The sequence below is a fragment of the Protopterus annectens genome, chromosome 12.part0 (assembly GCF_019279795.1).
Source record: "Protopterus annectens isolate FY-2018-M chromosome 12.part0, PAN1.0, whole genome shotgun sequence".
In the NCBI taxonomy this organism is placed as follows: Eukaryota; Metazoa; Chordata; order Ceratodontiformes; family Protopteridae; genus Protopterus; species Protopterus annectens.
In genome coordinates, this window is record NC_056746.1 from 8,136,486 (window position 1) to 8,157,892 (window position 21,407).

Consider the following 21,407-nt stretch of genomic DNA (forward strand, 5'->3'; position numbering starts at 1 on the left):
GATGCAACTATACGCCAAACTGGAGGCGGAGCTCTCTCAACATAGGACTGGCAAGACCAGTCAGGAGGAGAAGGTTACCACACACACTAGACCCAGTCTCACATAGTACCATCACAACCTCAAATTATACACAAACACACAAAGACATACTGGAGGCTCTGATCAAAATCTACCAAAACAGCAGAGGCCACCAAAGCAGACACCAAACAACCACCACCCCAGAACACAACACCTGCAACACATAGACCTCACAGTCAGAGTGTCAAACAGTCACAGCCCTTAAGGCCAAACACAATGCCAGACACACTAGTCATTGGTGACTCCATAGTCAGACACACTGACCCCCCGCCACCAGACTGAGTAAGGAGAAGGTCACAGTAAGCTGCCTGACAAAATGCAAGCACTCAGGTCTCTCAACAGCAGGTACAAATACAACTCAGTCATTCACGCTGGTGTAAACGACCTGCCTCCTTGGACTACATGAAGAGAGACATTGAGGAGCTCTCTGATTATGTAGCCCAGGCAGGTATGACCCTGACCTTGAGCAGTATCCTACCTTCACCAAGAATGATGCCACAATACAGAGATAAGATGATCAGCTTTAACAATTGGCTTAAACTCTGGTGTCATTCAAAGGGGATCCAATGTCTGCCTGGGATGACAAGGGATCCAATGTCTGTCTGCCTGGGATGACATGCTGGACAAGCCAGGGACGGCTTGCACCTGTCACCCTGGGATTCTGGATATTGGCAAAGGCTCTTGCCACCCCCATAGTGCCTTTTTTAGGCAAGGCTCAAATTCTAAACCTACCACCCTAGAACACAAAAAAGGAAAAAAACTAAGGGTAATGCTGCTCAATGCCAGAAGTCTAAATCTCAAAATGCACGCACTCGAGGCCCTGGTTCAAGGCTCCTGAGAGCACCCCAGCACTATCAGGTTTTACCTCATATCATGCGTTCCGGCCCCAAAATCCGGACAATACCAAGAAAGGAGGGGGTATCCATATTCATCAAGGACACCCACACCTCAAGACTGGTGGCAACGCACGATGCATCGGAGACCATCCAGGTGCAATTAACCATAGGCAAGACTGCTCTGCAAATTGTAGCATGTTACAGGCCACCCTCACAAACTCAGGAACCTCACATGGCCTTCCTGAAAACACTAGAGGGGATAAATGTATCACCAAACACCATCATACTAGGTGACTTCAATTACCCTAATATAGACTGGGAACACTACTCAAACCCAAACACCCTAGCCCAAAAGTTCCTGGAATTCATAAACTCAAATGCCATGGAACAACTAGTCACCATCCCCACAAGAGGAGAAAACATACTTGATCTCATCATCACGAACATGGGAGCACAATGTTCAACACCGAAGTATACACCTCACTGGTGAGATCAGATCAAACTAATCTCGCTGGAGGTCCTCATCCCACCCCACCTGAAATAAAAGACCACAGTAAAGAACTTACTTCACACTTCTAAAGACTAGTGTGGTCTCCTTTAAGGCCTCCGAGGAAAACAGTACTCAAGCCGCTGAAACACTTACAAATGCCTTCTACCAGCACCTGCAGGACTGCGTGGGTAAGGCAATCCCAAGCAAAACAAAGACTCTTTGTACCAACCAGTCTGGTGGACCCCAGCCATAAACAAACTCTACAATAAAAGGAGGAAGCTACTACAAGATAGAGCAAAATCCTTAAATGGTAAGACACCCTTGATCACTATAAGTAAAAAACTAAGAGCTCTCATAAAATCATCCAAAGCAAATTTTGAGAGAAAAATAGTTAAAGACTCAAAAGACAATCATAAGGCCTTCTTTAGCTATGTTAGAAACCTGGGAGGAAACTCACAGATATGCTCAGAACTAGTTCAAAATGATGTGAAGATTACTGATCCTACAGACATTGCCAACATACTGGCTGACAGGTTCAGTGCAAACTTCTCCCCTCCCCCAAAAGGAGAGATATCTATATTGCAGCCCCCAAACATCTCCAACTTCAAGTGAGAACTGCTCTCCAAAGCAAAAACACAGCATCCATGGGACCTGATGGTGTCCCCGGCTGTGTGCTCCACGAACTCAACGAGGAATTAAACCCACAGCTAGGACAGCTGTTTAATCATAGTCTTACCTCTGGATCCAGGAGTGGCGACTGCAACTGTGGTCCCACTTCACAAAGGCGATGCCTCCACCGACCCTGGAAATTACCGCCCATTAGCTTGACAAGCCTTATCTGCAAAGCCATGGAGAGGATCATAATGGACCTCATAAATAAAGACATAGGGAATTTGCAGACTTTGGATCCATCCCAGTTTGGCTTTGTCAAAGGCAGATCATGCCTTCTAAACTTGGTTGACTTTTGTCACCAAAGCCATTGATGAGGGAAGGCAGTCCATACAGCCTACCTCGATCTGGCGAGGCCTTCGATACAATACCCCACTCGGGTATCATTGAAAAATCAGCTTAAATGTTAACCCATACATCACAAGATGGGTTGCAAACTGGCTGAGTGACAGAACCCACAGGGTCAGAGTTGCTGGCGCCATGTCAGACTCAAAGCCTGTCACAAGTGGTGTACCACAGGCTCAGTCCTGGGCACACTTGTTTGGCATCTACTGTACAAGCAAACACAGGAGGGTTATGGCTGACAAAGTTTGCAGATGACTGCAAACTGGGCGCCATAGTAGAAAACACATCTGACACAGATATCCTTCAGAAGGGTCTCACAGAAACGGATAACTGGTGCCAGAGCCATGGCCTAAAGTTAAATGCCAAAAAATGCATAGTCATACCCTTCGGGAAAAACAAGGTTACCCCTAGCTACCAAATAGGTGGCAATCCACTGAGCACAGAAGAAGTTATCAGGGACCTGGGGACCCAGGTTGATAGTAGTTAGGAAGACCTTCTACATTGCCCACCTTATCATGAAGGGATTCTCATCTAGATCAAGGGAGGTCATAGTCTCCCTATACTCATCACTCATCAGACCAATGATTGAGTACAATGCCCCAATGTATCTGACCCGACACTTGCAGCAGCTGGAGAGGCCACAAAAGTTCCTCACCAAAAGGATAAAGGGTCTCAAACATCTGTCCTATGCTGCCCGACTGAAAGAACTCCAGCTCTATTCAGTCGCTTGCTCAGAGGTGACCTTTGCCTAACATACAAGGCCATGTCAAATCCAGATTTGATGAATATGCTTCACCTCAAAAAATCTAGATCAGTCAGAGCCACAAGGGCGGGAGACTTAAACCTCGACACGGCTATTAATAGGATGTGCTGGAGGGATAGATTCATCACCCAAAGACTCCCTATGCTGTGGAACAAAATCATATGTGAGGCAGAGCACCTGGCCTTGTTCAAGAGAAATCTTGACCAATGGATGGGAGATCGCAGATATACCCCAGGGATTACCTCAGTGTCACTGCTCGACAGAGGCACAGCAAAATAATGGATATAGTTCCCCATACTAAAGGGAAATGCCCTCAGGCAGATAGCCTAGTATGAACCTATGAACCTATGCGTTTCAAAAATCAGCTATTTGCCTGAAGCAGCCTTTACTGGTGAAATTCTAGTTCTAGCAAGCTATAATAAATTTCCTGCTGTTTAAACAGAGTACCGTGGTGCTGGTTTACTTTACATTTTGTTTTATAACAGCACTCCAACTAGTATATATATCCTAGGTGGCAAGCTTTTCTTCTCCCATGCACTTGTGTCCAGCTCCAACTAGCAAATTGATATATTACATGCATATATTACACACTCACTTTCATTTATTGGTGTCTCAACTGGTTAAGAAACATAACGCAGGAAAACAGGGGTAAAGTGTTGTCATGTCTTAAGGATACAGATGCAACCTGGAGACCCCCACTAAAAATCCACACAAGTGACACTTCCAGCCAATGCAGAGAACAAGAAACAAAATTAATGCACCAGTGTGTGTACACAACTGCATACACTCCCTTTACTTACACATTCAGACTGAATATCTTTCTTCCCCTGTAAGTATACCACAACGTTTTGCTAAAATACACTGCTGTCAGAGTGAATGTATAAATGTAGAAGAACTCACTGATGTACCACTAGTTACCTTGCATTTGTACTGCATTTCCTGCCTGTGCTATTACATTCACTACAACCTGGGCTAGGCCTGCAATTGGTCATGCTCGATATGTGCTGTCCCAGTATACAAATACTAGGGAGCTAAACATCAAATCTACTTGCAGTGGAAAATCAAAGATATTTGGAGTCAAGCAATAATTAGAACTAAAAACAGTATAACATTTTCCTCTGTTTAACTTTCACTGCCTGCCAGCCAGCAGATCTGAGGCAACAACTGAAGTCAGTCTACACCCCTTTGGGCCAACAGCTAGCGGCACATCATTCAAACCACAAGCTGTTCCGACAATGGCTCAACTCCACGGCAATGACAGGTGGCATGTTTGCTCAAGTAGGTAGGTCTGCAACATCTCTCTATCAGGGACATGCACACATTGCATGCTTTTCTCCCACCCCCTTTGTTATAGGGGACACTGAGGCAGACCTGTCCTCCCTCCCTAAAGATTAGTGAGCTGCTGTCAGATGCTCGATATCCCTCACAAAGCCCCTCTAAACGCTAGCTGCCCATGGCCTAGGCACATTCCAGGCTCCACTTCTCTACCACACAGTGATGGGCATGTCGTATTATGCTTTAAAGTGCTTAGATTTTGTCATAGTAGTAACACTAGTTAGGTTAGGTGAGGTCAGGTCTGCACATTACCTCAAAAATAGCAACACAGAGTTGGAGCTTAATATTACTGCAGCTGTGTATTAGCCATTTTCTTGGTATAAGCAGTCTTTTTATGAACTAGAATGAAAGCTCTGGGGGTTGGTGAGTGGGATGGAATGAGGGAGGTTTAATACGGACCCCTCCCCAAAATGTCCAAATGTAAACAAAATAGTGCATCTGCATGAGCAGCCGAAATGAGACCTGCTTATACCAGTGTATCAACAGCCAAGTATCACTGCATTTCATAAAGTAAGAAATAAAAAAAGTATGAAGCTGTTGCAGCTGAATAGGAGGCAGTTGTGTAAGGCATTATTAACCAATGTAAGGGAGGTTAGTAAAGTACCAACATTTACCTTCCCTAAGTGCAATCTTTTTGGCTTTGAAGTAAAAGAAACTCAGGCTTATGAAACAAAGTAGCAATACTGCTCCCAAAAAACTCTGTTCACCTACTGTTACTGAAGTCATCACCAACAGCTGTGTAAATCATAGTATGTACTATTAATCAGGAAGAAATACAACAGGACAACAGATGTAAAGCTTTAAAATGCCCATCATGTGGCACAAAATTCATTTACTTAAATACAATTACAAGCCTCCCATACAAAACCATAACAGTTATCTGGTCAGCATGTACACATTAAGGAATCAAATGAGTGAGAGACTGCCACACCACCCATGGAAACATGGCAGAGTGTTGCTGCTACTAAAACTACGGACATGGTAGAATGTGGCCAAAGATGCAATTAAACCAGTTTACCATACTCTGAGAAAACGCCAACATAAAACGAGATGTACTGTGCTTAAGGACCACTCTATACCAGCAGACAGAACTAAACTGACAAAAATGAAGACAGTGAACTGTATTAAAAAAGTTTTTTTTTTTTAAATGAGAGAGAAACTGTGCCTCAAAGTAGACAAGCCAACACAAAACGACAAATCAGATTCCCAAAAATAAAGGTTTTCATGTGTTAATATGGAGGAATCACTTGACATACTGTTAACTAGATTGCGCAAATTATTTATTATTGGAAGATAATTGCCATCTCCAGAACTAGGCTATTTAAATAAATCCACAACTGTGCCTGGGTATCTTCTCAGGATTTACCCAAGGTTTGTGTGGACTGATCACTAGAGCAAAGCCAATTATGGGTAAATTCCGATCTACTCAGAGGTGGATTATTGCTTTTAAAAAATGGTATTTAAGAAAAATTGCTTATCTTTCTTAAATTATGTCTTTGCATAAACAGCACTTCGGTTTTCTTCCAAACTGTCTTCTGTGGGCTCATGTACTGCACATGCATTATGGTATTTGCACTCCTACAAATGCGCAACACATCAGTGCAATGCAGGAGAAGTAGCAGAAAAAAGTGAATGTTTTTAAATGTTAAAAAAGTCAGAATTTTAAAAGGGACAACAAAAAAGTACAAAGTTTTTTTTTTTAGTTTTGCAAACCATCTCTGATTTCTCATTTTTGCTGTCCTCCAGCTTCTGCCAACAGAAAATCTAGCAGCTCAAATCGTACTTCAGCAGCCAAACTTTTTTTTTTTTTTTTAAACTTGCACATGCTAGATTTCCAAACTGGTACGCTGGTTGGGTTATCCAATCAAAAAGCTCATTTCTGAATAGCAATGCACAGATCTACAGTCATTGTATAACCTTAAATGTATTTTATTCCTCTCCAAGATAATACAAATGTTCCTACATATTTGCAATGCGAGTAGGGGGATCTGAATGTACAGTCATTAAAGTTCACCCTTTTCATGACACCAAATACGACATACTGCATATTCCAGCTACGCATGAACTACATTGGTAATGGAAACTTTCAGCTAACAAGAAGGTACCTACAGCATGTTTTCCCCCTTAGTTGGTACACTACTGAATCGTAGGTGGTGCCTACAGCTTGAAATTTTGCCCTTACTGATAAGAGAAATGTAAACATTTCTCTTCCAACTTCCACTGACAGGAATCTACAGAAAACAGTAAAATTAAAGCAGAAGGCTGATGATGTCTCTAGGGTCTTGGGGAATGGCAGCATTTTAATTAACACACTAGGAAAGAGAGAATCAACAAGACATTTGGTCAGACAAATATAGAAACGTTAATATATAGTTGATACAGGACTGGAAAAAAAATGCAAAAGTTCACATTGGCCCAAGAAGAATGGACAGATAGTGTCAGGATGGGGCTCAGCAACTACAAAAGGCTATGAAGGAATATGAACAAACAAACAAATACAGTTGAGCATTAGGTTGACATTAAGGAAACCAGACACTTGGACAAATGACAAAAGTTTAGGACAGTGGCAAAAGGGTAAATGATGTTCAAGAAGTAGGAAGAATCGGGACAGTACAGAACTTCAATTAGGTGTAGATGGTTAACATTATGACATTATGAGCTGCATTCCACGTGAAAGGCACAGAGTTCAAAACTTCCCCTTTTCCCATCAACCTACATTCCCAGATGCCTTACCCACATCTACACCACTCCATCAAATCTCCGATGAACAAGTCTTCAAGGCATTATCCAAATATCACTGCTTCTACGGTGCCAGAAATAAAAAAAACATACTAGGCTGCTTACTGGCTAGCTGGAAACATGACCTGTCAGGACCCATCCCCTACTAGAGCTATTCAAGGTCGGACTACAAATAATAGACTTATGTCAGACAAAATGGAGGACAGCAACTAATGTAATTTTGCACAAAGGAGAAGTGCCAGACCCTCACGTTAGACCAGTCTCATCTGTAAGGCCATGAAAAGGACCATTTAGTTATACGGACGTGGGTAACTTACAAACTCTCAACCCAAGACAGTTTGAACGTGTCGATTGCGTATCCTGCTTGACTGACTTCAAGGTTACCGAAGCAATGGATGAAGGCAAATCAGTGCACACTGCATAAACAGCCCTCTAAAAGGCATTCAGCACCATCCCACACCCTCATACTGTCAACAGTGTTAATCCCTATGTAATAGGTTCATAGGAGGTTACTAGGCTATGGCCCTACAGCCTTTACAAGTTTAGCCATGTAAACCCCCCTCAGAGTAACTTAATTGATTACAGTTAGATGGTCATTTGCAGAGGATTACTATCATCAGCACCCAGTGTCCCTGTCCATGGGGGTCACAGGTGCCATCCCCGGGGTGAATTTGTGGTTTCCCCATCTAATTAAGACTGCATTTAGAGTAATTGAGCAGCTCTGCTTCAAATGAAGTGGGAGTTTATTTCAGAGGAGCAACAACTTCTGGGAGAAACTTCTGTCTCTTGCGCAAGTTCTACTAATGTTGCAGGCCAGGTTGAGACCTCGGGAGACAGCGACTCTTCTCCTATTCGATTTGCGGATGTGTAGCATTTCCATCAGGGCAGGGTCAGAGACTGTTCTGTAGGCCAGGCACAGTCACCTCTCAACAGCCTATATGACACAAAGTACAGTGACAGGGCTTTCAGTCTTTCCATGTAGGCCATGAATGCTTTTGGTTAGAAACCTCTGTGGTCTCTCCAGTTGCTGCAAGTGTCTGGTGAGGTGAGGTACATACTGAAGGTAGCATTGTACTCCATCAGTGGTCTGATAAGGGACGAGTACAATAGAGTAATGACCTCCTTTGTCTTGGATACGATGCTCTTATTTATGCGATGGGCAGTGTAGAAAGCTTTCCTTACTACTGTGGATACATGGTGATCGAAGTTTAGATTGCTATCAACCTGCGTTCCCAAATCAGGCTCCATTACGTGAGCTTAAGAGGGGTGCTATCTATATCGTAACTAGTTGGGGCTACTCTGCCAAAAAGGATGAGGAGCATTTTTTTTCATTTAGTTTCAGTCCATGGCCCTGGCACCAATTGTTTGCGTTAGTAACTTCTGTAAACTGTTGACGTCGATGGGGACTAGTACTGTGCCTAGTTTACAGTCGTTTGCAAACTTAGTAAGCCCGAACTTCACATTCAAGAGAAGGTAAACACTTGCACCACACCCCACTCATCACAGTCTCACTAAATCTACACCACCAAAGCCCACATAGAAACAAAAACATTTGCAGAGGCTCTCAATAATAATCTACCCAAGCAACAGAGACCTCCAAAGCAGAAACACAAGCAACTTCCACCCCCAACACAACCCAAATGACATAGCCCACAGACTCAGTGTGCTACTCAACCACAGCCATTAAGGCAAAACAAATGTATCCAACACACTAATCATAGGTGACTATAGTCAGGCACACCATGTCCCACTCATCGGGCTAAACAAAAAGGTTACCGTCAGCTGCCTGTCGGGTGCCAGGATCCCCCACATAACCCACGCACTCAGATCACTCCACAAGTACAAATATGACTCTGTCATTGTCCATGTTGGTGTGAACGACCCGAGACATACCTCCCTGGACTACATGAAGGGAGACATGGAAGAGCTCTCCGATCTTGCAGCCCAGGCAGGTATGACCCTAGCCCTGAGTAGCATTCAGCCATCGCCCAGAATGATACCGCAGTACAAGGACAAAATGATTGACGTCCAACAATTGGCTAAGCTTCTGGTCTCATTCTAAGGGGATCCAGTATGTCTGCTTGGGATGACATGGTCGACAGACCACGATGTTTTTCAAGAGACTGCCTGCACCGGTCGCCCCCCTGGGATTTCAGACACTGGCTAAGGCTCTTGCTGCCCCTACAGTGCCTTTTTTAGGCAAGGTTCAAATGACAAATTCACCACCATAGCAGACAAGCAAAAATTGTGGATAATGCTACTCAATGCTAGAAGTCTAAATCTCAAAATGCACTCACTCGAGGCACTCCTTAAAATGGAGAAGATAGATATCTGTGCAGTGACTGAGACCTGGTTCAAGGCTCCAGAGAGCACCCCTGCATTACCAGGCTATAACTCATACCACACTTTTTGGCCATGTATCCTGGACTGGAACACCAAAGGCGGAGGTGTGACCATATTCAGCATAATGCATCCAAGGTTATCCAAGTGCAACTAACTCTGGGCAAAACTGCAATCCAAATTGTAGCTTGCTACAGATCCTCCACCATGCCCCAATATTCCCCACTCTTTTCTTGATGTACTGGAAAATATTAGGGTTCAAACACCCTAATAATGGGAGATTTCAACTACCCCACCATTAACTGGGAAAACTACTAGTGTACCAACTCCTTCACACAATGCTTTCTGGAATTCATAAACTCCAATGCCCTGGATCAACTTATCCACACCCCCTCCAGGGGCAACAATATCCTAGACCTAGTCATTACCAACATGAGTGACTGGTGTTCCACACCTGAAGTCAATTCCTCGTTGGTCCAATCCGACCATAAGCTAATCACCCTCGATATCCACATCCCGCCTCCACCCCTCACTAAGGAAACCACAGTAGAAAATATTTCTCCAAAGCCAACTTCATGCTTCTTAAAACAGAAGTGGTGAACTTCATGACACCCATGCAGATGGGCAATACAGTTATGATTGCTAAATCCTACACAAATGCACTCTAAGCACTTACGAGTGCATGAATCGTGCTATCCCAAACTGAACCAAGACGCTATCCTCCAAAAAAAAGGAAGCCAATCTGGTGGTCCCCTGCCATAAACAAACTGTACAACAGAAGGAAGAAATTGTTGCGAGAGAGTAAAATCCCATGTGTGGAAGAGCTCCCTGGTCAGCCTCAGTAAGAAGCTGAGATCCCTTACAAGATCCTCCAAATCTAGCTACGAAAACAAAAATCGCCACTGATTCGAAAGACGACCACAACATTCTGTAGCAATGTCAAGAATCTCAATGGCAACACCCAGATCTGCTCTGAGTTACAGCATAACAGCACAAAAATTACAGAACCAAACAGAACCAACTGATACTGCCAACATCCTGGCAGATAGGTTGAGTGCCAACTTTATCCTCCCCCTCACCCCCTAAAGGGCCCATATCTATACAGGAAGAATGCAGAGTCACTGTAATCACAACTATGCAGGTTAAAAGCTGCACTCTCTAAAGCCAAAAACAACATCCATGGGACCGGACAACATCCCAGGCTGCATTTTACACGAACTTCAGAACAAACTGGCTCCCCACCTAAGCACCATGTTCAATCATAGCCTCAAATCAGGCTTTGTGTCCACTGAATGGCGTACAGCAACAGTTATCCCACTCCACAAAGGGGGAGCCACCACTGATCCCGGAACTATCTCCCTATTAGCCTGACGAGCCTGGTCTGCAATGCCATGGAACGTATCATCATGGAACTCAAAGACATTGGTAACCTCCAAACTCTGGATCCCATCCAGTTCGGGTTTGTGAAAGGCAGATCATGCCTCCTGAACCTGATCGACTTCTTTGATGCAGTCACTAAAGCCGTAGATGACGGTAAGGTGGTTCACAAAGCCCATCTCGGCCTTGCCAAGGGTTGACACCATCCCCCATTCTGGAATTATAGCTAAACCCACTAAACTAGGTATAAATCCCTATGTCACAAGATGGGTTGTCAACTGGCTCACTGAGAACCCACACTGTAAACATTGCACACTCCAAATCTGATATCAAACCAGTGACAAGTGGAGTACCACAGGGTTCAGTCCTGGGATCTCTCCTGTTTGGTATTTACTACTCTGAAGTACAGGCTAACGAAGTTTGCAGATTACTGCAAACTAGGAACCATAGTAGAGTCCCCAAATTATGTGGAAATCCTACAAAACGGCCTCGCCGAGACTGACACCAGGCATCTGAGCCATGGCCTCAAGCTCAATGCCAAAAAGTGCATAGTCATCCCCTTTGGTAAAAACTCTGTACTCATGAACTACTACACAGACAGCAGTCTACTTAACACCGAATATGTGATAAGACCTTGGGACCCAGGTGGACAATAGTCTGTCTGATCGTCACATCGCCACAGTAGTCAGGAAGTCCTTCTACGTGGAACACCAGCATAAAAGGTTTCTCATCCAGGAAAAAAAAAAAAAGTCATTGTTCCCCTCTACTCGACACTCAGGCCCATTAGAGTACAACGTCCCTTTTGGAATGTACCTCAAGACATATGCAGCAGCTGGAAAGGCCACAGAAGTACCTCACAAGAGGATTACTGGCCTCAAACGCCCTACACGGACAGTCTCAAAAAACTCCAACTTTACTCTGTAGCATTTCGCCTACTCAGAGGTTCTCTCTCCCCAACATATAAAGTTATACCAAACTCAGAGCTGCTGGACATGCTACACCTAAAGAAATCCCAATCCCTCAGAGCTACACGCTCTAGGGACCTAAACCTTGTCACCACAATAAACAGGACATGCTGGAGGGATAGATTCCTTTCCCAGAGACTTCCCATACTCTGAAACAGGCTACCCATGTCAAGCAAAAAAGTTCATTAGCACTCCAAGAAAAATCTTTATGAATAGATGGGAAATAGGAAATACACCCCAGGGATCACTTCTGTGTCTCTGCTCGACAGTGGCACAGGAAAATAACTTTCTTGGGTGGCGTAAGTCAGGAAACCTTGTTGGCTAGACTTACGTAGGCCCTCGGGCCGATAGCCTAGTACCTACCTATGAACAGGCCATCAACATTTGACTGGATTTCAGAAAAATTCCAAACAGAGGGCCCAGTACAGATCCTTAGGGTACACCACTAGTAGGTGGTCTACTGGTGTAGGTGGATTCCCCAACTTTAACAGTGTGCGTTCTGTGAGCCAGTTTGCTACCCATCGGATGACAAATGGGTCAATACCCATCTGGGAGAGTTTCCCCAATGATCCCAAAGTGGGGAATAGTGTTGTACACCTTGGCTAAATCAAAGGCAGTGTGTGCTGCTTTACTCTCATCCAGTGCTTTGGTGACTCTCAAATAAATTCACTAGGTTTAATAAGAATGATCTACACTTGGCAAAAAACAAACTGGGTTGGGTTGGCATATGAAGGATGTCTACCTCTTGGTTAATAAAGTCCATGAGGATTCTTTCCATGGCCTTGCAGATATAGCTTGTCAGGCTAACAAGTCTACAGTTCACAGGGTCAGTTGACGGATCCCCTTTGTGCAAGGGGATTACTGTTAACTTCTAATTTTATGCCGAAGGAGTGGAGAATGCATGTACCTACCATAACGTTCCATGTTAGTTGTCTTCTCTCACCTTCTTTCTTGCTGGATGGGTTCGGAGCCGATCCTCGGCTCCGACTCTGCTTAGCTTGAGAACTCCTTTTACCAGCTCGAGGCAACCCTATATCCCATGATGCAAGGCGGGACTACCTCAGATCTCGTTTGGTAGCTAACCTACCCTGCTAAGGACTAACCTAATATATTTAGGAAACCCAAGTTCATAATAAAAGAGCCCTCTAATGAAGGCTCAGGAGGAAACAACCTGATAGGAACTCTTCAAGATCTGTCCAGGCCAGGGGAAGGAGGAAGAAAGAAGGCGAGAAGACAACTAACATGGAGCGTTATGGTAGGTACATAACTTCTAAATGTTAAGTTGTCAATCATTCTTGCTGGATGGGGCGTCCTAGCAGCTGTATCCCGGTGGCTCAATGGAACAGACTCTTGAGAACTGTGGAACCAAAACTGGCCCTGTCTCTGGAGGCCAAATCTAACTTGTAATGAGAGACAAAGGTATGAGGAGTGGCCCAAGTAGCTGCTGCACAAATGGTATCAATGGGTAGTCTATCCTGAAAGGCTGCAGAAGTGGATAGACTCCTGGTTGAGTGTGCTTTCGGTTTAGAAGGTAGTTGCTTGCCTCAGAGTACACATAAGAAATGGTGGAAGACAACCATCTGGATAAGGTCACTTTAGACACTGGGAGACCTTTCCTGTTTTCTGCATAGGAGACAAATAATTGGTCCGATTTCCTGAATTGTTTCGTTCTATGCAAATAGTACCTGAGCTGACGATGGACATCCAAAAAAATGAAGCTTTTGTTCAGCTCTGTCAGAATAGTTTGGGAAAAAAACTGGTAGATCTATGGATTGATTAATATTGGTTTGAGACACAACTTTGGGGAGAAAGGACGGTTCGTTCTTAAGGATACCCTGTCCTTGTGAAAAACCAAGTAAGGGGAACGGATGCAGAGAGCTTGAATCTCGAAACCCTTCTTGCTGAAGTGACAGCCAGTAAAAATATAGTTTTCCAGGTCAATAGTTTCAAAGAACATGAAGCAGACGGTTCAAGGAGGTAACATCAAGGATGCCAACATTAAATTTAGATCCCATTGTGGAGGAGGATGCTTTATCGGCTTTAGGAGAAAAACTCCTCTCAGAAAAGCCTTGCATAGTCTATGAGACATAATGTTATGATCATGCAAGCCAACATGATACTTGGAAATAGCAGCCAGTTGAACTTTTACTGTAGATGAAGAAGATCCTGACTGAAAAACCTCAGCAAGGAAATCTAAAACAGAATGCACAGGAGCAGTAAAGGGATCAATATTCCTGGAATTTGCCCAAATGGAAAAACGTCGCCACTTGCTAGCATAAACGGTTCTGGTGGACGACTTTCAAGAAGCCACTAAGATGTCTCTGACCGAATCAGAGATCATAGGAAGCCTGGCTAGGGAAGGAAGTGGAGCAACCAAGCAGTGAGGTTGAGAGAATGAATGGCCCAGTGCTGTTGACCCGACTGGTGGATCAAGAGATCCAGAACTGGGTCCAGATGCCAGGGCTGCACCAGGAGGTGACGATGCAGAGACGGAAACCAAATTTGTCGAGGCCAGTAAGGGGCAATGAGAATCAACTTGGCCCTCAAAACGGTGGCTTTCTGAATGACTTGTGGAATCAAGGGAAAGGGAGGAAAAGGAAGTCCCGGGGCCAGTCCTGGGTTAGAGAGTCTCTCAGGGGTTGGCCTGGTAGGGGAAAGAGGGTGAAAAAAAAATCGGGGCACTTGTTTTGGGGTGTAGCAAAAAGATCGCAACAAGGTGTGCCCCACTTCAGAAAAATCTGGTCCACTACAGATTGATGGAGAGACCACTCGTGAGGCATGAGAATGGATCTGCTCAGCCTGTCCGCCAAGAGGTTGAACCTGCCGGGGATGTGCGTTGCGATTGCCCATTGCCAAAGTCTGAGAGCTTCTCGACACAACGGATAGGACCTGGTCCCGCCCTGCTTGTTGATGTACCAGACCACGGACATGTTGTCCGTTTGTACTGCAATAGTCCCTACGGGAAGAAAGTCGTTGAGGGCTTGCAACGTTAAAAGCACCGCTCTCATCTCCAGGACATTTATGTGCAGATGGTATTCTATGGGTTGCCACGTCCCGTGGACCATCCTGCCCTGATAATGCCCCCCCCACCCGATCAGAGAGGCATCCGTAGTAACTGTGGCAACCGGAGGAGGGGAACAAAGGTCGGCCCTGATGAAGAAGAGGGGAAGATATCCACCAATTCAGATGAGTCCTGCACGATTGTGTGACTAAGATTTCGTGCCTCATCGGAAGACTGTGGAATGACCACTGAGTGAATAACATCCACTGCAGAAGACGCATGTGGAAGCGAGCCAGTGGTAGAAGAACAATGGCCGCAGCCATAAGACCGAGAAACTTTAGTATCAGCCTGGCTTTGACTTTGCTGCTCTGCAATAAAATCCGAACGTATTTTTGGATGTCCAGAATTCTTTGATCTGTTAGTCTGGCTAACATTTTGACGGTGTTTAATTCTGCGCCTATAAAGGTGATAGATTGGCAAGGCCGCAGAGAAGATTTTTCGAAATTCACTGAAATTCCCAAACTCCTGCAGAGTGTAGTCTCTGGTCTGAAGAAGCTGACACCTGGTGGTGGCGGAGAGGAGCCAGTCGTCTAAATAAGGAAACACCTGGAATCCTTGACGTCTCAGATGAGCTGTGACCACTGCCATGCATTTGGTAAACACTCTGGGGGCTGAAGTGAGGCCAAAGGGCAGGGCTCTGAATTGGTAATGACTGGTCCCTAGCGAAGCGGAGAAACCTTCTGGAGCCTGTGAATCTTTATGTGATAGTAGCGCCATGAAGGTCTATAAAGCACATCCAGTTGTCCTTGCCCAGAAAGGGCAGAATGGTCTGAAGCGTGACCATCCGAATCTTGCCTTCTTGACAAATCTGTTTAGACTGCTCAGGTCTAATATTGGTCTCAATCTCCCGTCCTTTTGGGGACCAAAAAGAATCTGGATCCTACTTGGTCTGCCGGAACAGTCTGGACGGCTCTTTTTCTAGGAGCTTTGAAACCTCCTGTTCTGCCAAATCCCTTTGACCGGGTGAGATGTCTGGAAGGGATTGTTGAGCCAGTATGGATACCTTCAAGGGATTTTGTAACCCTCTGATATGATCGACTGTACCCACATATCTTGTGAAAGGGAATGCCAGGCTACTGGGTACAGCGAAATCCTTCCCCCCGACTGCCTCCAAGGGTGGACAGTCGGGCAACACCTCAGGGGTGCTGAAAGGGCTTCTCAGGAAGAGACTCCCTGTTGCCCTGGTTCTGAGGACCCCCCCTGCCTCTAGGGCGGTGTCTACTATTGTTACCCCCTCTGCCTCTGGGGGTAAACTGACCACGTGTCCGGTGTAGCTCCTTGGGCTTTGCGGAACCACATCTTCCCTCCCTTCTGACCCTTGGGATATGGTCTAGAAGGGGTGGAAAAATGGACTCCAACAGCAGAAAGTTTTACCATCCTGCTCACACCTGGTCAAGGTATCCTTCACCTGAGGTCCGAACAAAGCCGAACCATCAAAGGGGGTATTGGTGAAGGACGCCTTAAAGGGGTCCGCAAAATTACAAAGCCGCATCCAGGCCCACTCCTGTGCCTGCGGCCCTGCTCGCTCCATCGGCCGCATAGGATATGAGCCGCATGGAGGAGTTGGATAAGGAATTCAGGATTGCTAGCTGTGAGGCAATCTTTTCTTGAGCCCCAGCAGCAGAAGGATCCTGGACCACTTCACCTAGTTCCTTGAGAATATCTCTTTGAAGCCTGGTGAAGTGACAAAGGTAGTTCAGCATAGCAAAGGTCGCTGAAGAAAACATCCGCTTTCCATACCTGTCCATGGTCCTAGAATCCTTGTTAAGAGGATGGACAGGTACTGAAGGATCGTTCCTTCTTAGTGGCACCATAGCATCCACAGAGATGCCCTTGGAAAGAAACTGTTTGTCCGTAGGGGCCCTAATAAACTTGGATGGTCTCCTGGGGACAGGTTCCACAGAATCTGGAGCTGCCGAGCCACTACCTGCATAAGTGGGTCGAAAGGCGGAGACACCCAGGAGGTGGAGGGTCGGGATCCAAAAGCCTCCAGGTATACCGACTCATCCTCGGAGGGGTCAATGGAGGGCCAATTTCCCCTCTGTTTGAGGAGCTCAAGGATGTCTGAAAAGGAGACATCCTCAGAGGGGGATCGTGGGGAACCCTCAGACTCATCTAAGTCGGTATCAGATGTAGCAGACTCAGGGGAGTCTGTGTGTTTCCTCTTACACTTCCTCTCCCGAGGGGGTTCTCCTGCAGGATCAGGAGAAACTTCGGAAGAGGAAGATATTCCCAATGGGGAAACCTGGGGCGATGGATCCCTGGGCCTGAGAGCAAGAGGCGTCTACAGGCACCGAAGAGGGAGGAGCTAGAGGGATGGACCGTTGACCTGGCTCAGGAGCCAGGACACTCCTCATCACCTCAAAGGCTCCCCTCCCCGGGAGACCGGAATATTCCCGTTCTGAGGAAATAGGAATTCCCGGCTCCACTGAGAGGGAAGGCTCCGTGGCCGATGTCGGTGCCGAGCTTACCAAAGCGCCCCGGGAGGTCGGACAAGGGTCCGATGCCACTAGCCCCTTGGAGCAGACTAGGGGATCCCTCCAAGGAAGGTCTCAAGGAGGAGATCGACTGAGCCGAAAAAGGATGTATCGGTTCCGGCGCCGAAACAGTCGCTGTCCAGAGAAGCTCCGGCTCCGAACTTTGGTGGGGAGTCGGAGGAGGAAGTTCAAGGGGTGAAGCAATAGCGAAGTCTGCTGAGACGGGCTATGGAGCATTTGGGCCAGTGCCTGCGACTTTAACAGCCTGCTTACCACCCTCTCTAAATCGTGGTCAGACAGCCTGGAAGATCGGCTCCGATGACTCCGCTCCGACAAAAGAGACCCAGTGGATAGATTCCAAAGACGGGGACCGAGATCTCTTCTTGGAGGAAGTCAAGCCGACGTCCTATGGGTTCCAGATGGAGCGAAGGCTTCCTCGATACTGGATACTGTGTCGGCTCCAGCCGGAGCAGACAAGGCAACAGCAGATTGGGTGTCTGAACCGACCCTAGCTGAGAAGGAGAAAGATCGGCTCCGGGCCACAGGGGAAGGCTTGGAAGCTGTAGCCTGACCCTTGGATGGCCTGGAAGGCTTACTGGACCCAGGTTTAGTGGGTGAACCTTCCGGCTTTAGCAAGCCACGGAGGATTAACTTATTCCTCCTTTCCTGCAGGACTCGCTGGCTAAGAGTGTGACACAAAGCACAGGAGTCCTGCAGGTGTAAAGGCCCCAGGCAGTAACATAAGAAGATAAACCCTGACTAAAGCCGTTTGAAAACTCAAACTTACCTCAGCTGGCAAAAAAGGAGACCTCTTCGCAAAGCGGCAAACGAGATCTGAGGTAGTCCCGCCTTGCATCATGGGATATAGGGTTGCCTCGAGCTGGTAAAAGGAGTTCTCAAGCTAAGGGAGCCGAGGATCGGCTCCGAACCCATCCAGCAAGAATGAAGGCGAGATTGACAACTTAACATCCAGTGTTCAGGCTGTGGTTACAAAGACAGCCAAGTGGTTCCGCTAGGTCTTGTTTTAGATATTTAGAATGCAGCCTGTGATGTTATCTGGTCCCAGACAGGCCATAATTTTGGCCTTGGACAGTGCTGGAATGACCTGTTCTTTGGAGATAAATGGTAGAGGACAGGTGTCAGGAATGCTATGGGGTATGGCTGGTGGGAACCGGGGGGGGGGGGGGTGAAACTGTCGCCAAATCTGTCAGCCAGCAGGTTGGCAATTTCTTCATGTTCTGTGCGAGTGGTGCTGTCCACTGCAAGCTCAGCACACAGCTGGGTACTCCCTTTAACGTTTCAGATGTAGCTAAAGAATGCCTTACAACAGTCTTTATTCTGGCATCCATAGCTAGTTTTGTAATTTGCTTTAGAGGACTTCATGTTTCTGATTTGCTTGTTTAGGCTATGTAGGTTCATAGGCAAGTACTAGGCTATCTGCCAGAAGGCATCTATAAGCCTAGCCAGAATATGTTGGCTTTCGCCACCCCCTTAGATTAATTCCCTGTGCCTCAGTCCAGGAGAGCCATTAGTTCCCTGTGCCTCTGTCCAGCAGAGCCACTGCAGTTATCCTCTGAGTAAATTTTCTTTTGCCCATCCACTCGTCAAGGTCTCTCGAAGAGCGTTAGTGAGGGGCTCTGTCTAATGTAGATTGGAATCCTGTTCCAAAGCATGGGGAGTCTCTGGGAAAGGAATCTATCCCTCCAGCATGTCCTATTTATTGTTGTGGTGAGTTTTTTTTTTTAGGTGGAGCATGTCCATCACTTCTGGGTTGGACATGGTCTTGTATGTCAGGCAGAGATCACCTCTGAGTAAGTGGTATGCAACAAAATACAGCTAGAGTTTCTTCAGTCGGGCTGCATAGGGCATCTGTTTGAGTACTTTTGTGGTCTTTGCAGGTGTTTTGTAAAAGTACATCCCAAATGGGGCATTGTACTCGATGATAGGTCTGATGAGTAGGAGGGGCACAAAAACCTCTTTTGTTCTAGATGCGAACCCTTTTGTGATTAGGTGGGCCACGTAGGATTTTCTAACCACCTTGGCAATATGATTATCAAAGGAGAGATTACCATCTACTTGGGTCCCCAGATCCCTTATTACATTTTCAGTATTTAGGGGACTACCCACATATGCAGTAGTTCGCAGGCACTTTTTTCCCCCAAAAGGGATGACTATGCACTTTTTGGCATTTAGCTTGAGGCCATGATTTTGATACCAGGTATCCATCTCAGCGAGACCCTTCTGGAGGATGTCTGTATCAGCCGGAGAGTCAATTATGGCCCTCAGTTTGCAGTCGTCTGCGAATTTGGTCAGCCATAGTACTTCTGTGCTTGCCTGTACCTCTGAGAAGTATACACCGAACAGGAGGGGTCCCAGAACTGAGCCTTGGGGGACGCCACTTGTAACGGGTTTAGAGTCGGACCTACAGCCTGCAACCCTCACCGTGTGGGTTTTACCCATGAGCCAATTGGCAACCCATCTTGTGATGTAGGGATTTATGTTCAGGCTGGTCTATAATACCAGAACAGGCAATGGTGTCAAAAACCTTTGCGAGGTCTAGGTAGGCTGTGTGCACCTCCTTTCCCTCGTCTAAAGCATTGGTAACTGTCTCAAAGTCATCCACCAGGTTTAGGAGGCATGATATGCCCTTAAAGCCAAACTGGGTAGGGTCCAATGTTTGGAGGTTCTCAATGTCTGTTAATGAGTTCCATGATGATGTGCTCCATAGCCTTGCAGACCAGTCAGACTTATAGGCGATAGTTCCCAGGGTCTGTTGTGGCTCCACCTTTGTGGAGTGGAAAAACTGTCACTGTGCACCACTATGGGTACGTAGCCTGTAGAGAGGCTGAGTTTGAACAGTGTGTTTAGGCGAGGGGTTAGTTCATTTTGGAGCTCATGCAAGACAGCCTGGGACATCGCCCAGTCTCAGTCAAGCTGTGTTTTTGGCTTTGGATAGGGCTGTTTTAACCTACGTCAGTGATTGCCGGGGCTCTACATTCTTCTGGTATGGTTATGAGCCCTTTAGGGGGTGAAGTTTGCACTAAACCTGTCTGCCAGAATGTTGGCAATATCAGTCGGTTCAGTGTATTTTGTGCCATTCTGCACCAACTCAGAGCAGATCTGAGAGTTTCCACTTAGGTTATTGACATAGCTAAAGAATGCTTTGTGGTTATCTTTGGAGTGCTTGGCAATTTTTCTATCAAAGCTAGCCTTGGATGATTTTATGAGGGATTGTAGTTTCTTGCCGATACTGATCAGGGATGTCTTTCCTTCTTGGGATTTCTTTCTGTACTAGTTTCCTCCTGTTGTATAGCTTGTTTATGGCAGGGTCCACCAGACTGGTTTCCCTTTCTTAGAGGAGAGAGTCTTGGTTTTGCTTGGGATAGCACAATTCATGCATTCTTGCAGGTGCTCACAGAGTGCCTTTGTAAGGGATTCAGCAGCTTGGACAGCATTGGCCTTTAGCATGGGGGCTGTGAACCTTTCCACCTTGGTCTTAAGTAACGTGGTTTGCTTTTGAAAGGTTTTTCATGGTTGTTTCCTTGATTGGGGGTGGTGGCGGAATGTGGATATCCAGAGTGATTAGTCTATGGTCTGATCTAACCAGCGAGTAGTTGACCTCTGGTGTGGAACACCGGTCGCCCATGTTTGTGATGACCAGGTCCAATAGGCTGTCATTTCTGGTGGGGGGCAATGACCAGCTGATCCAGGGTGTTGGGAGTTTATAAATTCTAGGAAGCGTTGGGCAAGGGAGTTAGTACTTGAGTAGTTCTCCCAGTTAATGTTTGGGCAATTGAAATCATCCAATATCAGGAGGTTTGGTAGGACCTTCATTATTTACCCAGTGTCTTCAGAAACACAGAATGGGGGTCCTGGGTCATGGTGGGTGATCTGTAGCACGCTACAATTTGAACTGCAGTTCTGCCCGTTGC

The 21,407-nt window shown here is 46.1% G+C and overlaps 1 protein-coding gene across 1 annotated transcript in view; it reads right to left on the minus strand.

Annotated features, from left to right (window-relative positions):
* The window catches only part of LOC122816313 (putative uncharacterized SMG1-like protein), a 403,196-nt gene that overhangs the window by 363,332 nt on the left and 18,457 nt on the right, over positions 1-21,407 (minus strand). The gene's annotated exons all lie outside the window — the stretch shown is intronic.